The sequence below is a fragment of the Abramis brama genome, assembly GCF_963993115.1.
Source record: "Abramis brama genome assembly, chromosome: 11".
Classification (NCBI taxonomy): domain Eukaryota; kingdom Metazoa; phylum Chordata; class Actinopteri; order Cypriniformes; family Leuciscidae; genus Abramis; species Abramis brama.
This window is the reverse complement of record NC_139973.1, coordinates 27769655-27788783: the sequence shown is the minus strand read 5'-3', so window position 1 is coordinate 27788783 and position 19129 is coordinate 27769655.

Below are 19129 nucleotides of genomic sequence, written 5' to 3'. Positions count from 1 at the left end.
TATATATATATATATATATATATATATATATATATTATACTATACTCTCCTTTCATAAAAACTGCCAGTAGGTAGTGGAATTTTTTAACGAGCAAGTCATTGAATCTTTCAATCAAATAGCTTATATTCAATAAAACCACCATTCTTGTTCAAGTGATAATACTTATCTTATTTTATTAATATAAAAATGAGTAAGTCATTACATGCCCCCATAAATGTATATATTTAGCCAAAACAAAATAAGTATTTTATAGAAAATTTATATTATTTTGAAAAGAAGACTAAAATGTTATATTAATTTTAAATCGACAGCAATATATTTGTCAACTTATTACAAAAATATTAATATTGAAAATATGTGTTTTATTTTATTGATAAAGTTTTAACATTTTCAGCATTTGACAGATTCTATGTAAAACAATGTTGTCACCATAGTTATACAAATTAGTTAGATCAATGCATTTATTTCCATTTAAATTGATGTTAACTAATTTAAAATAACAAACATTGGGCTTAAAAGTTTCCTTATACTGGGGCTCACTCTAGTGGCAAACATTAATATCACAGCCTCTGTATTTCAGTTGAAATGGCTGATATAGGCTACATTAGGGATATAATTCACCTTTAGTGCTTTTAACGTTCATTATATTACTTATGGCACCAAGACAACAGAAAAACACTACTTACATTTGTATTTTATACAGGATAATTTTTTTTAAGGAAGCCATATGACCCAGTATGCATCCCTGCGGTTTACTAGCCTATTGATTGTTCATATAAAGATTGTTACGTCTACATTACACAAGTCCATGTACTTTTTGATCATTTCCTGTTTGGAATGGAATAACGAGAATTGAAAAGCAGCTCGCTTATTCGTTTTTTAATTTAGTTTAAAAACGAAAAATTAGATTTTGGCTTGATTTTGAATTTTTCGTTTGTGGTTTACAAATCGGTTTCTGGGTTCGATATTTCATTTGCACACGTGTGCGGCACTGAAATACCCCCTTCATCTGATTGGTCAAACTGCTCCGCCTTCAGTAGGCTACGAGCTTTTCTTTCTGTCAGGCAGAATAAGAGTCAGTAGGAGTGCGCAATGACAAATGCACTTTAATAAAATAATGTCTGGAACCACCACTCACTGTTAACTACGCACAATATTTGAAGCAGAAATATTTTGCTGGTCACGTAATTCATGCTGCTGCGACTTGCAGGCGACCCCAATGTGAACCATAGTATGACAGATTATTTTAGCATGATATTTCCCATTGATAAATACAGTGCAAATAGTTCCGTATCTTTGGATAAAAGGGAAGTGTAAATAAAAATCAATAATAGGCTGAACTGTACCATGATAATATGTCCGTAACATTTACCACTGTCATCTTTTATTTGCATCAAAAGGTAGGCGTGTGTGACATATGTAGGCTATAAATAATTTTAAAAAAATTGAATAGAAATAAAGTTTATGTTTATGAATGTAAGCATGTGTAGCCTACTCAGTTCACACGAAAATAAAGAGACAGAAAAGAGAGAAGCTAGAATCAGTGAACGTACATTAACACTGACAAAATGTTCAGGTTTGGGATTAATTAAAATCATGCTGGTTGAATAGCACGGCATACCTTTAAAGAGTATTAGTTTTATTATAAAACTAATATAATTGTATTACATACTGAATTGGTCGATGTTTCTCTGAGTTTTATTTATTATGTTGGCTTAAGAAAGTGTGCTTTATGCTTCCCCAAACTCAGCTCAGACCTTCAGACTGGTCTGACTCGCTTATATCTTTTCTAACTGTTCAGAATTACTTTCCCAAAAAAATCCATTGACTTGCGTTATCTGAGTAATGAAGGCCGTAATACTTAATGCTGTCCACTAGAGGGGGCAACAGGATAATAAGTGTTTTCTACCCTCTTTCCCTGTTTGCATTAGTTTAAATGACAAATAAATGCATGAATTGCATTTATAAATAGGCCATATCAGTCTCTAGTTTATTTTAAGATATTGGTATTCACACTAGTTTTTGCATTGTTTCAGTTCTGTTTAGGCTATTGTAGTTTGTAATACTTATGTTAATAAATGTATATAGGCCTAACACATTTAAACCTCTATCTATCTATCTATCTATCTATCTATCTATCTATCTATCTATCTATCTATCTGTCTATCTATCTGTCTGTCTTGTCTGTCTGTCTGAGCTTCCTTTGTGAAAAATAGCAGAGCATGTTTTTTTTAAACTATTATTTAAAACAGTGGACTGCTATATTTCACAAAGGAAGCCCATTTGTGCTTGTTGATTTAGTCAGTTTTGACTGTAAAAGAAATTTGATTGGATATCATATTATGGCATTTTGCCCATTAGAAATACATATTTGGTTTTAATGTTATAAGGTTTAGGAGATATACATGAATGGCAATGCATGCTTTAAACAGTTTAATATATATCCTCACTTTAATTGATGTTCTAAATTAATGTGAGCTTTCATTATAGCACAGGCACATAGATAGTCACTGGTTTCATGAATGCAAACGAAACATTCAAGATCACAAAAAAGTTCACAGGCAAAACCAACCTTTTCATAAATTATAATAAAAAGTAATGACAGAATTATTTGTATATATTGACAATAAGTAGCATTGCTGTATTTAATTAATTAAATCAATTTAATACTGAAAATCCATACATTTGTATTATCAATCCAAATGAGTATAAATGCATAGAAATAACAACAAATTCACCAAACACACGTGTGCATAATGGGCAACCCATGAAACAAGTGAGAACACACTAGAAACATAGGCACCTCAGAAAAACATAACATAAGTTTAAACATAAGAATGAACTCAGAAACTATTGATATTTATTTTTTAAATCAAAATACGAGTCCTAGAACAAAAACAGAACATCACAATACATGCACTTCCAAAAGGCAGCTCTTCATGCCTAAATACAACATCACAGCAGCAGCAGTATGGTGGTGGGGAGAATATACTAAGGTGGAGAAGACCCGAGGAAGACACCACATAACTAGTGGAAGAAGAGCCCATGGGTGTGCAGTGGAGGAAAGACTAATGCAAAATCAATTAAGCTTGCCATGGCACAAATGCCATAGTGGGAATAGAGGCTCATGGTGGAGGTGGTGCAGACCTCTATAGATCAGATGGAAGACCAAGGTGAAGTCAGGAAGGCTGGAGAACCAAGGTGATACCACTTTACTGGAGGGCCAAGGTGGACGTAGAAGATCTGCAGATTGAAGTCGAGCTGGTGGGAATGACAAACATGGTGAAGCTGGAGGGGTGGACTACAGGAGCCAGATGATTGGACGGTGCAGGCAGAGTCTGTTGTTTTAACTAGAAGGTGACAGATGATGTGTAGTGTCTTCATAGTCCTAGAACACAATAAAACAAAATTTTATATGATGTTAAACAAATAGTATGCAAATTTCTAATATATGCAAAACAGCAATTATAAACACTAAATATGCTCAGATCAAGTCATTTTAAAGATGTTTTTCAGTAAGAATGACAGAGTGGGTTACCTTGATGAAGCCAGATGGTTGGAGAACCAGTGTGATACCAGTGGACCAGACGACGAAGTGGAGACGGAAGATGTACGGGACAAGGTGAAGCTGGTGGGAATGAGGATGATGGTGCAGCTGGAGGGATGAAGGTCCCTGGTGAAGCTGAATTATAGGACGGTGCAGACATAGCGGTAGGCCTGGAAGTCTGTTGTGGAGGGAGGTGGATCTCAGACCAGAGCAGAGTCTGAATAATGAGGGACCCGTTGAACCAGAGGGACGAAAGGCCATATAGTAGAGCCAATGGACTGAGCAGCAAAGGTGGAGCCAAGGCAACAGAAATCAAAACCAAACAGCTTAGAAAACTAAAATAATCACTACCAATGAACTGAAGAAACAGAGGAGTTAATAATGAAATAGATAATAATTAAAGAAAAAAAAATACACACAACTAAGCATAATGTTTAACCAAGGAAACAAATAAGAACACAACAAACATAGGTCATTCAGAAAACAGTATGTAAACACAGGAAAATTTGAACATAATTAACATTAAAATTAAAGACCTAAAACAGAAACAGAATAAGACATATATAATGTTGAAGTCTAGTGCCTTTCTTGACCTGACTTATAAGCTTGAACCAGCAAGTTTTCAGTCCTACTTTTGAGTCTTGGGTATTATGCCAAACCACACGTATGGGAGTTGTGACTACATGGTAGGTACATTCGTAATTTAGTTAGAAGAAATAGTATATACTCTTGTAAGAGCAATATAATTTTGTTTACATTGCAGTTACAAGTATACTTCCAAATACATTTGCTTTAAATAAGACATTAAATACACATTGTATTCACATTGTAATACAAAGTGTAATGAAAATTAGTTCTTTGTGGTACTACTGTCCTGTTGTGTACAGTTTCTGCTGTAAATGGAAGTATGCATGTTGTCATGACTATGCCATCTGTGTTTCATCCTGTATAATCTTGAAATGTCCTCATAGTATTCCTACAAACATAACAACAAAAATATTTTTCAATTATGTTGTAATTAAAAAAAAATCTGAATATGCAAAAACTATAAATACTCACATAAAGTCTGTATTTAGGAGCATAGTTTTAGCAAAGTGCAGTCTTTTTGTTGTCTGCTGTGCATCAAATGAAATAGGTTCTCAAATAGATGAACAGATAGTAAGTTGTTTTAAACCAGAAGATGATGGATGTGTCCTCATAGTCCTACAAAACAATAAAACAAAATGTTGTTGTTCCATGAAGTTTTATGCAATATTAAAAAAATTAATGAATAATATGGTTATGAAAAGCACATTCAAAACAGCATTTAATAAATATACTCACATCAGGTCTCTGTGAAGATGATTCTTTGTTCTGACTAGATGGTAAGAGATGAAATGTTCTTTTTTTAACAGGAGTAGGTCACTTGTTTAATTTAGATGGAGGATGAAATGGTACAAGTTTTGAATGGAAATTGAGAAGTTCTCAAATGTCCTTAAGCTCCAGATTGTGGCTTGAGAAAGGTTTCTGCTAAAAAATGTGAAAGTAGCACTACAGGTTTTGGTATCTTACATTCTTTAAACCATAATTTACTTAAATTAATAAATAAAATTAGCTGTACACAAAATGTTTTATGGTATTACATAATAGGGAAGGAAAACAGTGTTGTAAGTAGAACAACACAGCTTCAAATTTCTCAGCATAAAATTTGCTGTGTAATGGCAATATTGAACAAAAACACTTTAGCTAGTTCAGGAAAAATATTTGAATTTGATGTCAATTTATCTGACATGCGCATTTATTTTACAACATTTTAGAAAATAAAAAAATGACTACTACAAGAAGTGGTTCTACTTACAAACTGAAAAAAAAAAAAAACAATCACAAAGTGCAACTTTACAGCATGGACATAGCTTGTGAGAAAGCCATTCTGAATCTCTGTTCAGAATTGATGCAAAAAAGGCTTTTATTTAAAAATGTAGTACTACTAAAAGTAAATATGTAATTTGAATTATACAAACCTGAATACCTAATATGATGATCTGGCCCCATAGTCAAAATCTCAAGCTACAACCATGCTATAAAGTGATAAAACTAATGGGTGTGGTTTTGCATAATACCCAAAACTTGCTGATTCAAGCTTAAGCTCAATACATTTAATAAACATTTAGTGAGAAAAAAAAAGTTGACCAGGGTTGGCTGACACAATTTTAAATACAACTTTTAAATAACCTTGCCAAAAACAAAAACAAACAAAAAACAATATACAATATAAATATTATATAAAAATATACTATATATACATACATATTAAATATACAAATTATCGATTGTACTGATTTCACAACAAAATATTTGGCATTTTTAGACAGCTGCTGAGGAATTTCAGAAGTCCATATCTATGTCTATAAATAAACATTATTTGCTATTACTACCATGATGTTATGTCCCAATTCCTGCAACATGCCCTAATCAAAATCCACTAGCTATGTATTATGGGGTTGATTGGCAAAGTTTTAAACCGCAAAACAAAAAATAAAACAAGTTAAACAATTTTGGAGTGGCCTGGTGGCTTTACTTCTTGCCCCAAATGTGTTTGTGAATCTGGATAAACTTGGGCTAATCATCTTGTCAACAGTGGCAATGGCTTATTCAAATATCTGCTCTATAAACATTTAGTGGTAATTTACACACCATGGTGACCATGGTAAGGGTGAATCAGAGTTTCTATTTAGGAGAGGGAGCTTGAGAAATGAGCAATTTATATTGGAGGAACACAGTAAAAAAGGTTAAAGTGATAAAAAAGGAAAAAAAGCTTTATTTAACTATAATTAAAAAGACATTCAGTAGTTTGATGAAAACTTTTATGTCCTCTATGGTATGCTCTATTTAACCCTCTATGGTACGGTGTTGCCTACGGTATTGCCTCCAGGCTTGTCATTTGGCTACTATAGTGGGTAATTGGACAAATAGTGGGTTCGTGGGATGGGGCGAGTGGCGCCAAACTAAGGATGAAGGCGGCGCTACTTCTGGGGGTCTTGGATAATCGGGGTGCTCCCGTCAGGCCCCCCCCCCTGACCCCACACGGGTCATTAGGTCGGCCAGGGAGGTCTTCCACATGTTTGACCTTACTGTTGTTGAGGCCTGGCTCCTCTACCGGAGAGACAGCAGAGTTAGGATGAGGTTCATATTAGGATAAGGTTATGGTGATTGTTAATGTTTTAACCTTGAACAACACCGATTGTAATGTTTTGATATGATAACTTGATCATATGATGGTTTGTAGTACTTGCGTTCCACGATGGTACAATGTTGCCTGAGGGCAACAGCTGGATAATAAATGTTACTTTTTATTAAATATGTAATGTGTAATTCATTAAAAACTTGATAAATATGTTTGTTCAGTGTTTAGTTAAAGAAATTGATATTTTCAATAAATATATAAAATTTTTCTTCATGAAAATGTCAAATGTTTACATTTGTCCATAGTGGTACAATGTTGCCTTGAGGCAACAAACTTTTAATTAATAAATAAATTAAAAAAATAATGATAATGTTTATTGATATTGATATTGTTAAAGCTCATTTTTAAGCAGGAAAAACATAACAAACAATTATTTCGTCACTGATATCATATTGCGTACCATAGAGGGTTAAAAATGAACCTTGTGCCAATCAACCCCTGTGCCAGCCAACCCGGTTTCCAGTACCTTCCCTCCCCTAGGGAGCCGCCTTGTCTTGTGCCTCCCTACCCACCCCCTCCCCCAATGGCAGGCGGAATCTCTAGCACAGCAGTGAAATGAGTATTGCCTGGTGAAAACTATAGTACGTTTGCACAACGTCAGCACTTATACCTTCCATATCTTTAGTATAAACATGATCTATTAATGTACCTTTTTCTGTTGTTGGATTGTGTACCTGTTGACTGTATCCATGAGTTTCCATTAATTTCACAACTGTAGATGAAGTAAAGATGTCTTCATTAAAGTCTCCCATGATTATTTTCTGTCCTGGATGCTTTTCCACCTCTTCAATAACCTGCAATAGATGCTGTCGAAACATGTCAGTTTTATATGAGTTAGGCCTGTATAAGAGTGCAGCAGTCAAATTGACATGTGACACTGTAAAGCATAACCATTCTAAATTCCAGTTCTCAGGAGTAAAGACGTTACACTCAATTTTGTCAGAACAATATATTCCAACTCCACCGCCTCTCTGATGTTTTAGATCAGTAAAAACAGCATTACTGTTGTCATAACACTTAGCTCTTGGGTTGTGCTTGAACACAAATTCTGGTATTTGTGGTTCTTGTGCTTTGTCCTCAGCATTTAGCCACGTCTCTGTCAAACAAATACAATCAGCATTCATTAGAGCTTTATGCGCAAGAACATCCTGAAAGTGAGCTTTCAGACTTTGTACATTAAGCAGTGCTAGTCTGAATGTACCAAGTGATTTAGTGTAACTGTACTCTTCCAAAGGGAATTTTGGCATATCTTTCAAAGCCAACTCAATTTTGTCATTACAAAATATAGCCGACTCTTTAAATTCCTCAATTATTAAGCCACTGAGAGATCTTACACGGCTCAATGCAACATATGCTTGCCCTGCTGTAAAGATTTTCTTTAGTGATACAACAGCTTTATCTACTGTGAGTCCTTGCACTTTGTGAACTGTACATGCCCATGCTAATCTGAGAGGAAACTGACGCCTTATACCACCATCATTTGTGACTTGGTCTTCTTGTACTTCAATTACTGTTGAATTTTCTGAAAATCTCTGGTGTGTTTTAGATCTCTGAATTTTACCGACAGTTGGATTATCAAACTCCACATGAATGGCTGATGGGAAATCATCATCACTGTTTCGACTTTCACTGATGTGGACCACTGTACCAAAAGCTCCATTGACGAGACCATCTGCAACATCAATATTTTTTTTTAACATGACCTTTGCTCCAATACCCAGGGAAACGCATGCAGACAAACATGAGTTGAAAATGTTCCTATGAAATCCAACTTTACGTTCCATTCGTCCAGTTTTGGAATTTTTCACATAATCTTGAGCTTGTATACTGATTGCCTCTGGACAACATTCATGTAGTCTTTCAATGTTGTATTTATCAACTTCAGCATTTGTAGCGAATATGTGAAGATCATTACAATTCTCCCCAGTTTCACAGTTTTTCAACATAGCAATATCAGTAGAGGCAAGAGGTTCATTTTTCTTTCGTACTCTGAGTCGATTTAACATTTCAGCAAAACTTGAATCTTGCTGTCGAACAACTTTAGTTAATTCAGCAAGTTCAAAGTTATTCTCCCATAGGTTTACTCCTTTTGCATCAGCATAGAGAGCAGTTCCTTTAACAGGTGGAAGCTGAAAATAATCTCCCACTGCAAGAATACTCACTTTTCCAAAGAGAGAGTAGTCACCAGTTTGTTTTATTTGTCGCAACCTTCCGTGAATATAGGACAAAAGACGATGGTCAACCATAGATACTTCATCAATAATCAAAATTTGCAAATTACCCAATTTTTTCCGTAAAGAGTTTATTTTGTCATCACTAAGAGGCTGATATGGCAGTCTGACGTTTGCACCAATTAGAAATGTATGATGTAATGTGGAAGCTCCGATGTTAAAAGAGGCAACTCCCGTAGATGCGGTCAACAGTACAGTAATATCATCAGGATTCTCAGACAGCTGGGATAAAAGTCTGGAAGATTCATACTGTATTGCCTTAATTAGATGACTTTTTCCTGTGCCTGCTCCACCAGTAAGAAATAATCGAAATGGTTCAGGGTTTTGTCCAAGTATTTTCTGTAGACACCACTTTCGCACTTTGTAGAACACAGCAGATTGTTCCTCATTTAGTGACCTCAGTAAAGGCAGTGCTTCATCTCTTGGCAGAGTAGTGTGGTTTGTCTCAATGGTACACACAGTTTGAGGATTTCCTGTCAGATCTGGAATAAGATCTTGAGTGTCATCTTCATCAGGCAATAGTTTATCCTTCATCAGTTCGATGCATTCATCACGCTGTTTTTCTGTTTCAGGACATATCTGGGCCCAAGCATCTTCTAAATCCACATCTTGCTCTAAAAGCTGTTTAGCTCTGTCTATTTTGTCACTTTCCTTTTCAAACAATTCTCTGTTGCCATCAACAATGGATTTAACTTGTTTCACTTCACAACCACTTTTTATGACACCAGTGTTGTAGAACTCCTCATATGTGTTATAGTTGCTCGGCTTCAGATCACAGTCATCGTAATATGGTAAGAAAAGCTGCAGCAATGAATGATAATATTTTTCTGCATCTTTAGTGGGTGAAAACCTTGGATACCTCACTACTGCAGGTTCAGTTCGTGTTCTTCGTTTGACATGGCCATTGTTATTATTGAGTTTAATTATTTCATTTTCTGCTGTTTTGTTATGTGAGGAAACCTCTGATTTTGTCAGAACTCTATACTCAGAACAAAAACTGGCAAGACATATATTTTCTAGTGGCTCTTTCTCTGGTCTGTTTTTGTACCGGTCAATGAAACTTGTCATCCAAAAACTGCTTTCATCATCAGACTGGTCATTTTCCACTTTGTTTCGGAGCATATTCAAAGGCAAACTCATCTTTACAGGATTTTGTCCTATTGGAATAAATTGTACTTTACGAGAACATTCCTTCAAATGCATGCCTGTCAGTCTGTACACAGCCTCTTGAGCAGAGATTTCTCTGTTGTGCAGATAGACACTTCCCAACTGTTTTAATGACGCTTTAGCATCAAGATTTCCGTTCATGGCCTCGCTCTGAGTACGCTGAAGCAAAAGACCCATCTCTTGTTCTGCTTTTGTGATGTAACTGATTATATAGACCACTACAGAAAAAGCATCTGTGACATACTGAATGTCCATATTCCCTTGCCAAGCACGCAGTAAATCTCTGTTATACTGGTTTACCCAAATGTCTTTTGGATTTCTTTTCAAGACAATACTTTTCTTTTTGGTACACCTGTTGTATGCTTTTTCAAAGATAGTTTGATTAATCCCAATCGATGAAAAAAAGGCATCAACCGAATCAGAGTTGACATCAGAATTTAAAGCAGTTTTGACTTTCTTTATAATTGCACTTGCTGTGTCATCTCCATCTTTACCTTTCAACTCATCTGCATGACTTGGTCTTGTAATAAACGTACGACTAGATGGTGGTCTTGGGAAATTAAATCTACAAACTGTATTTTTCTTACGACATGTTTTTGAATGTCTTGTACTGTGCTTCTGAACACTGTTCACTGTTTCGTAAAGTACAGTATCATTTTCTGGTGGTGTCTCACATGTGATGTAAGTGTCAATGAACTCAGCAACCAGAGGATCATTGTCTGCATCATTATCATTGAGCTTCGGAGCATCTTCCACCCAAAACAGGCAGTGGACATGAGGAGAACCACGCTGTTGAAATTCAACACGATAAAAGTAGTCTTTTATCTTGCCAATAGGCTTTGCTGGTGACATTATGACATTTTTCAGAAAACAATGCCATCTGTGATCAAACATTCTTGCTGCAGTGACAGGATTTCGTCTTATGAGTCCACATTTCTCAGACCAGTCAAGCTCATCAACATTTATTTGTTTCCCCTCTTGCTTAAGAATAGTGTTCATCATTTCAGGCCATCTCAGGTCAGCAGAACTAAAAGATGCAAAGAAAGTCGGTATGCCTAGTTGTCTTATCAGGGCAAACATATCTTTTTGCGTAGACATCCAATACGGAGGAGTTCCTCTTACTGGTCTTAAGAACTTGTATCCTTCATCATAATGTAGTATTCTTTGCAAGGAATCAGAGTTTGTTAGCATATCTTGTGTGACTTTTAAACAATTTTTTTCACAACCTTTCCTCAGTGCAATTGATACATTAGACACAATTTGATCAACTTCTGATATATACTGTGCATAAAAAATAAAGTCTGTGCTATGTGCAAAACGTCCATCTGCATTTAGTATTCTTGCATTTAGATATCGTGACAATGTGATTTTTTCCTGTCTTTCATCATGAAATGTTGGAGCACCAGTAGGATAGAGAACAGGGAAACACTTTGCCTCATTGTCTTTATCAGTTAGCAGTCTGACAGGACTGTTACCTTCTCCTGGAGCAACGTTTAGTATATCATGAAAATGTTGATCAATTATTTCTGAACCCAGATCAACAGGTTGTAGTGATGTGTCTGACAAAAGACCACTTTGTTCTTTAATATATGTTATATCTTCCTCTGGGTCATCTCCAGCTCCATTATGATCATCATTTTTATCAGTTACATCTTGTTCCTCCATTTCAAAATCATCAGCATCCTTGTCTGATTCATCAGTTGCATTCAAAGAGTTTACCCACTGCTCATTAAACTCCACATCATTATACCATTTATTATGTCTCATCAAATAAGACAGTGCATGTCTGACACGATCAGTGTTAACATATTTATATTCATAATGGCCTTTATATGTTAATTTCCGTTTCAGTTTTATTCTTATCATGTGGTCATCACATTCATTACGTGGGAGAATATTTGAGACATCTGTGGTATTAACAGGAACACACACTACAGGTCCATGACAGCCATTCTGTTTTCCACGAGGAAGACAAAGCAACTTCATAAAAGGAATATTGCGTGCAATAAGATGTTCTTCCAAAGAATTCAGACCTTTTAGTTCTTTTGGAACGTCCACCAAATGCATGTTGTTGGCAACACTCTCTTCAGGCAGTTTTCCACCAAGGATTTTACGATGGCATGTATAGCAAATCCACAATTTACAAGCCGTATTACCTGATAAATTGCATCTATTCTCACATTGAGTATTGCATTCATGTAAATACTTTAGTGTGATGCATCTTTCAGCCAAATTATTAATTTGTTGACCTCTGGTTTTATAGCAATCTCTTCGACATTCAACAACCTGTTTTCTGAACAATAAACGATGGCAAACACAGCAAACAAATTCTGGACCTGTACTGACTTCTTGATGAAACTGATTAATAGTGAAATCAATGTCTTTCTGTCTCTCCCTCTGTTTTGCAGAAATTTCAGATATTTTTTGTATTTTACTCATACGAAAGTTTTCATCATTGTGGTATTTATTTTTATTATATTCACATACACTTGCTTTAAAGGTGGGGTTTCTGTGATATTTAATCTTTGAATATTCACATACGCTTGCTTTAAATGAGAGGTTTCTGCGATATTTTCTCCTTGAATATTCACATACGCTTGCTTTAAATGAGAGGTCTCTGCGATATTTTCTCTTTGAATATTCACATACGCCTGCTTTAAATGAGAGGTCGCTGCGATATTTTCTCTTTGAATATTCACATACGCCTGCTTTAAATGAGAGGTCTCTGCGATATTTTCTCTTTGAATATTCACATACGCCTGCTTTAAATGAGAGGTCTCTGCGATATTTTCTCTTTGAATATTCACATACCTTTGCTTTAAATGAGAGGTCTCTGCGAAATTTTTTCTTTGAATATTCACATACCTTTGCTTTAAATGCAGAATTTTTGCGATATTTATTCTTTGAATATTCACAAACACTTGCTCTAAAGGCTTTATTGCTTTTATACTTGGTCTGAGAATAGTGCCGAACAAGTTTTTGAAAATGAGCATTTGTGGAATACTTCATCTTTGAATTTTCACGTTTTGACTGCTGTACATTAATATTTGTTTTATATTTATTTCGAACATTTTCAAGTTTTTTCTGCCTGAATTCGGTGTTGTTGTGGTATAGCACACGTTCTCTTTTGCATTTAGAGTTCTCGGTTGTGTCATTCAATTTCCTTTTTCGCAAACAGCGATTTATGCTCTGATCATCCACTTCAATGTTACATGCTTGTGCACAAACATTTGCTTGATTTCTGTGTTTAACACAAGTAACAACTTCATAGTGATTTCCATTGCAGTGCTTCAAATAGATTGCATTATCTGTAAATGACTGTTCGGTAGGGGCGTGTGCATTCCATCTGTCATCATTAAAGGTCATTACATTTATTTTTAAAAAGTCAGCTAGACCAAATAATTCCACATGACTTCCCCACGTTCCGGAAAAATACATTTTAGACTGTGTCAAATAATCTTTCACTGATGTGTCCTCTACATTTAAATATCTCACAAATTTAGAACTGTTAGCTTCGAGATGTTTGACAACTGCACGCCTGATTTTCAAGTGTTTCTCTTGATTGCCGCAAACTGCATGTGCTATTGATCTAAATAAGCAATTACCATCTCCTTTAATGCTTTTTGTTTTGCACGGTACTCCTAAAGAAGCCACATTTGTGTCTTGAACAACAACGCTTTCATTAGTCAGTTGTAAGCGTGCACACACATTATCCTTGTCTCCAGATGTTAAAGGTTTAAAATTGAACTCAGTGTGTACTGTAGGGCCAATAATGACATCATCATCATCATCATCCCTTAATAAATGATCATGTAACTTGCTCACATGTGGAAGTTTTGACTTGGTCTGCACACGTCTATTTTTCTTACTTGAATCCACACACATCTCAACCAATTTCCACATAGTTGCTGGTTTGTCTACATGTGTTTGTTTACCAGGGTCTCCGACACACTTACTCTGCTTTGCTGCTCTAGTAGGTGAAACTTGTGTGATGCTTTTTTTAACAGACTTACATGAACTTGTCTCATCAGTAAAAGGTTTGAAACTGAACTCGGCATTTACTGTAGGTTCAACAATGGCATCATCCATTAATAAATTATCATGTAACTTGCTTACATGCGAAACTTTCGACTTCGTCTCCACGTGTCTAGTTTTCTTACTTGAATCCAGACACGTCTCAACCGATTTGCACATAGTTGCTCGTTTCTCTACACGTGTTTGTTTACCAGGGTCTCCGACACACTTACTCTGCTTTGCTGCTCTAGTAGGTGAAACTTGTGTGATGCTTTTTTTAACAGACTTACATGAACTTGTCTCAGCAGTTAAAGGTTTGAAACTGAACTCGGCATTAACTGTAGGTTCAACAATGGCATCAACCACTAATACATTATCATGCAACTTGCTTACATGTGAAACTTTCGACTTAGTCTGCACACGTTTATCTTTCTTACTTGAATCCAGACACATCTTAACCGATTTACACATAGTTGCTGGTTTGTCTGCGTGTGTTTGTTTTCCACAGTCTCCAACACAATTACTCGGCTCTGCTGCTGTCGTAGGTGAAACTTGTGAGATGCTGCCTTGTTGACCAGACCTACATGAACTTGTCTCATCACTTGTGGCCTTACCAATTACTGTTGCTGTCACACCCGTCACTTCGAATGATTCTCCCTGACCTTTCAGTGATGTGGCAAGGTTATCAACATGATAAAACAACATGTAAATGTCGTCACAATAAACTACTACGCTTGTGCCTGTAGATTTAACCATACCTTTACCATCACGAGCATGGGAATCAACTACAGCAAATGTTGACCCCACCTTTATAACTGCACAAATGTAGCCATAAATGTTCAACAAACATGCATCAGACTGAAACAGGGCCCTCTGAAGTGCGTCTTCTATAGACATGCTCACATCTCGCAATGCTCCATCATACACATCATTACCAAAAACACCACTCAGAGAATCTGACATCTTTATTGAGAATGTTGTGTTGAAGAGTGTGTGCACGGTTGGCAATTCTGGAACAGCAACATAACCACGCCATGCTGAATCGTTGATCTTCCCCTGCAAGTCCATCGATGTGTACAGCTCATCTCCATGCAACAGAACAGCATCCAGGTCGTCTCTTGTCCACGTCAGCACATCCTTCACCACGCTCATCATGACTGCTGTGATGCTGTTTGCTGCACACTGTCTGCCACTGTTGAAACCAAATCTGGAATCACCCTGATGGAAGGAACCCTGTATGACTCTCTGTGGAAAATAATCACAGTTATCGACATCAAAAGATGAACACATTGGAAGGTTATTGGAAACCATTGGAAGTTTTTTGGAAGTCATTGGAAGGTTTTTGGAAGTCATTGGAAGGTTTTTGGAAGTCATTGGAAGGTTTTTGGCAATTGCCGGTAAGTTGGCATTTGCCGGTAAGTTGGCATTTGCCGGTAAGTTGGCATTTGCCGGTAAGTTGGCATTTGCCAGGAAGTTTTGGAAATCCAGGCTCTCGACAGTAGAGCCGGAGGACGATGCCTTTTTTTCAAGAGGTGGCATAACCTCAGCTGAGTCCATGGAGGAACTGAGCAGAAGGCGCTCAGCATTCCTCCTCTTGGCCGCCCGAGACCGACGGAAACCCTTTCCGCGTGGCATCTGCAATTACATGAAAACACACACAGAGAAACAAGTTTAGTACAGTGCTTACTTAATTGAATTTTACACACTGGCCTAAAATGTTTTATATATAACATTCATCATGACTTCAAAATCAAAAAGTTCAACTAATAAATAATTATTTGTGCCCTTAATTGGTACCTCTCTTTTTGCCAAAAAACGTTCTCCTGAACATATAACAAATGTGTTTACATTCACAGAAATACAGACACCAAAATATTTTTTCACAATAACTGTATTAGCAACTACAAATTAATATGCTTTCAATTAACTTGTAAACTGTAAAATAATGCATTTAACTTTAACACAATGCCTTGTATTGCCTATATTTTCACAATGATAAGCAATTGTTTACCATGACTTACCTTAGATCAGTTCTGAAACTCTTCTGAAAAACTAAGAAAAACATCAGATTTAGTTCACAGAACACTGATAGGCAATTAGTCACCAATAATTATAATCAATTTCAATGATTATCAGTGTCGATTTCATTAAAATAGAACCATTAATAATAATTTTACATAAAATGTTATATATATATATATACACACACATATATATAAATAAAATGTAATACTTCATTACACATTCTTTCTCCAATTAATCACGATTAAAAACATTAGAGCTTTTAATTAATTTGTTTCTAATTTGGATAATAGCTGAAATTATTACAATATAAGTATATTGTAATAATTTCAGCTATTATCCAAATTAGAAATAAATTAATGACAGTGGCATAATTTCACAGACAGGACTTAATATAAAACAGAATTAGGTCTTAGTTCTTAGTAATTAGGATATTTAAGTAGTTTTTATAAACTTGCCCTAGAAAAAAATATGACTAGTGTGCATCTTGAAACAAAGCAATGTTATTAAATATATATTTTAAGATATGTCAGTACAAATTGCTTTCAGTTAAAATGGCTGAAACATGCATTATAGTCTTGGACTAGTTTAAGCCTTGTCTGTGAAACCAATGGAGTATAATTTAAATATTTTATTTAATGCCATCTTTTTATGAAAAATGCTAATACTGCTACTGATGTCTATGGAATTTATTAAAAAAAACATACATTTAACATTACAGTATAATTAAAAGCTAACAATTTCAACTTATTATTAAAAAAAACTTTTAATTTAAGTGAACAAAACAATTTTCACATGTTCAATAAATATACAATGATGGTAAATATGTACTTTTAAATTTTACATTAAAATCACCAGTAGGTGGCGATAAGTCACTGTATCTATGAGTGACTCAAGTCATTCATTCATTAAGAAGCAAGTGGCTGAATTTATGAACAAGTCATTTAATCTCACGATTCGTTTAAAACCACAGATTTGTTAACGAATCATCGCTGTGTATTTCGTTGCAAAATAGAGCAATAATTGCCTATATAAAATAGCCTACTGTTTTAAATGTACTACATCACTTAATGTTACCCTTTTGTTTGTTTAACTGTTTTATAAAATCAATGTTACATTTGAAATCGTGTGGATATTCGGGAAACATTGCATTCTTGCTCATATAACATGATCAACATTAAAATTATAACTTTATCGTTTAATGACGTGGACGTCATCTCTCATTGTCTTAAGACAGGGGAAAAAAGGTCGTCAATGAACATTTTTCATCATAGTTTTTGTTAACGAAATGAACACTGCATCACAACTGGTTTACTAGGCTGCTCCAACTTTAAGGTCTTACACTGCCGAACATGACGCAGATCGTATCTCATTTTCTCAGAAATCTTAAGTTAATTTAAGCCGTTATTTTTCTCATTTCAGACTGCTGTAATGATATACTCGACAAAACAGGAATTTTGGCATTATTCTGTGTGTTAATAATGTTTGTTCAAGCGCGAAAGAAAACTCGATACTCGTTACAAACTTTAATATATAATATTTTATAATAACATTTCAACTCAGCCTTGTAACTTAAACTATTTACGGACCAATATATTCCGTGTGAAATTTCACTTACCACAGTACTGCTCCATTCATTCCCCATTTAACATAAAAAGCAAAAAAACATTAAATGTTAGACATTAGTTAACAAAGCTGCCTTCCTACAATTAAAACGTGCACATTTCGATTGAGCCTTCAATCTAAGGAATTATGGCTGCGTGGCGTTTTCCATATCTTTGTACACCAGAAGTGTGTCTGACACGGCGCTGCTGCTAATAGTTGACATGATAAGCCTCGAGAGTTGTGAAAGGCCTATACTTCATGTTAAACATAAATATAAATAAATATAAAAGCAGCAAGGACAACGTCGGCAGGCAGTGTTGATGGCAAAATACCCTATAGAATATTTCGTTCTGTATTGACAGATGCAGTATTTGAAAATCGATAATATTTTTTTTTAAATTACATTTATGGCAAAACCTAGACACTTTCAAACATCAAAATGACATTTATTAATATGTATTCGTGTCAAAATGACATTTTCCTATGCGTAAAAATTACCGTCGGTTCTATTTCTAGCATGTAACGTTACGCGTTTTCCGCGCGTCTCGAGCCGTGCCTGAGTCACGCAGGCAGAGTGCAAGCTGTTAACATGGGAGCCTAAATAAAAACTGCCACGCAGCCAGTGTGTCGCCGGCCTAAAGACCACTCCCACGACACGAGACAGAGAAATATCTCACAGAAGATATGCACTTATAAATCTTTCGCATTTCGCATTGTTTTTATGAATCATGATATCTCGAAATGGTATAAATATGCACGTTTCCTACACGTACTGAACTGATGCTCTCTTCAAGGAGCACAAATTCCAACATTCGACAATAACATTTTCGGTAAATAATAAATCTGTTTCTCAACAAACCCTATCATAAACATTCACAACGCCTGATGTACAGCACACATCATATAGTATTATTTGCATGTTATTTTATTGATATTATGTGATTTTATACGACGACAGAGTGAGTAGGCCTCATTCAATTAAAACATCACATAGCGCTTATTTGACAAAAATAAACAAACATATCAAATACTATACAAATACTTGAAACGATATTAGATATATTATGAATAAGAAGAATTAAAATACAGATTAATAAGATTATATAGGCAAAACAATAAAACACATTCTTACCCTTGCAAAGATGAGAACAAAATGGCTTCCTAGCCTACCAACCGGAAATGTGCGCACTGACAAAAGTCGCAGCTCCCCTAGTGGTTGGGATTTTATTTACACTCCTTGCACATAACATAAAACTTTTATTTTATGAAAGTACACGTCACAATTTATTAACAAGGACACTTACTATTCTTATACTACA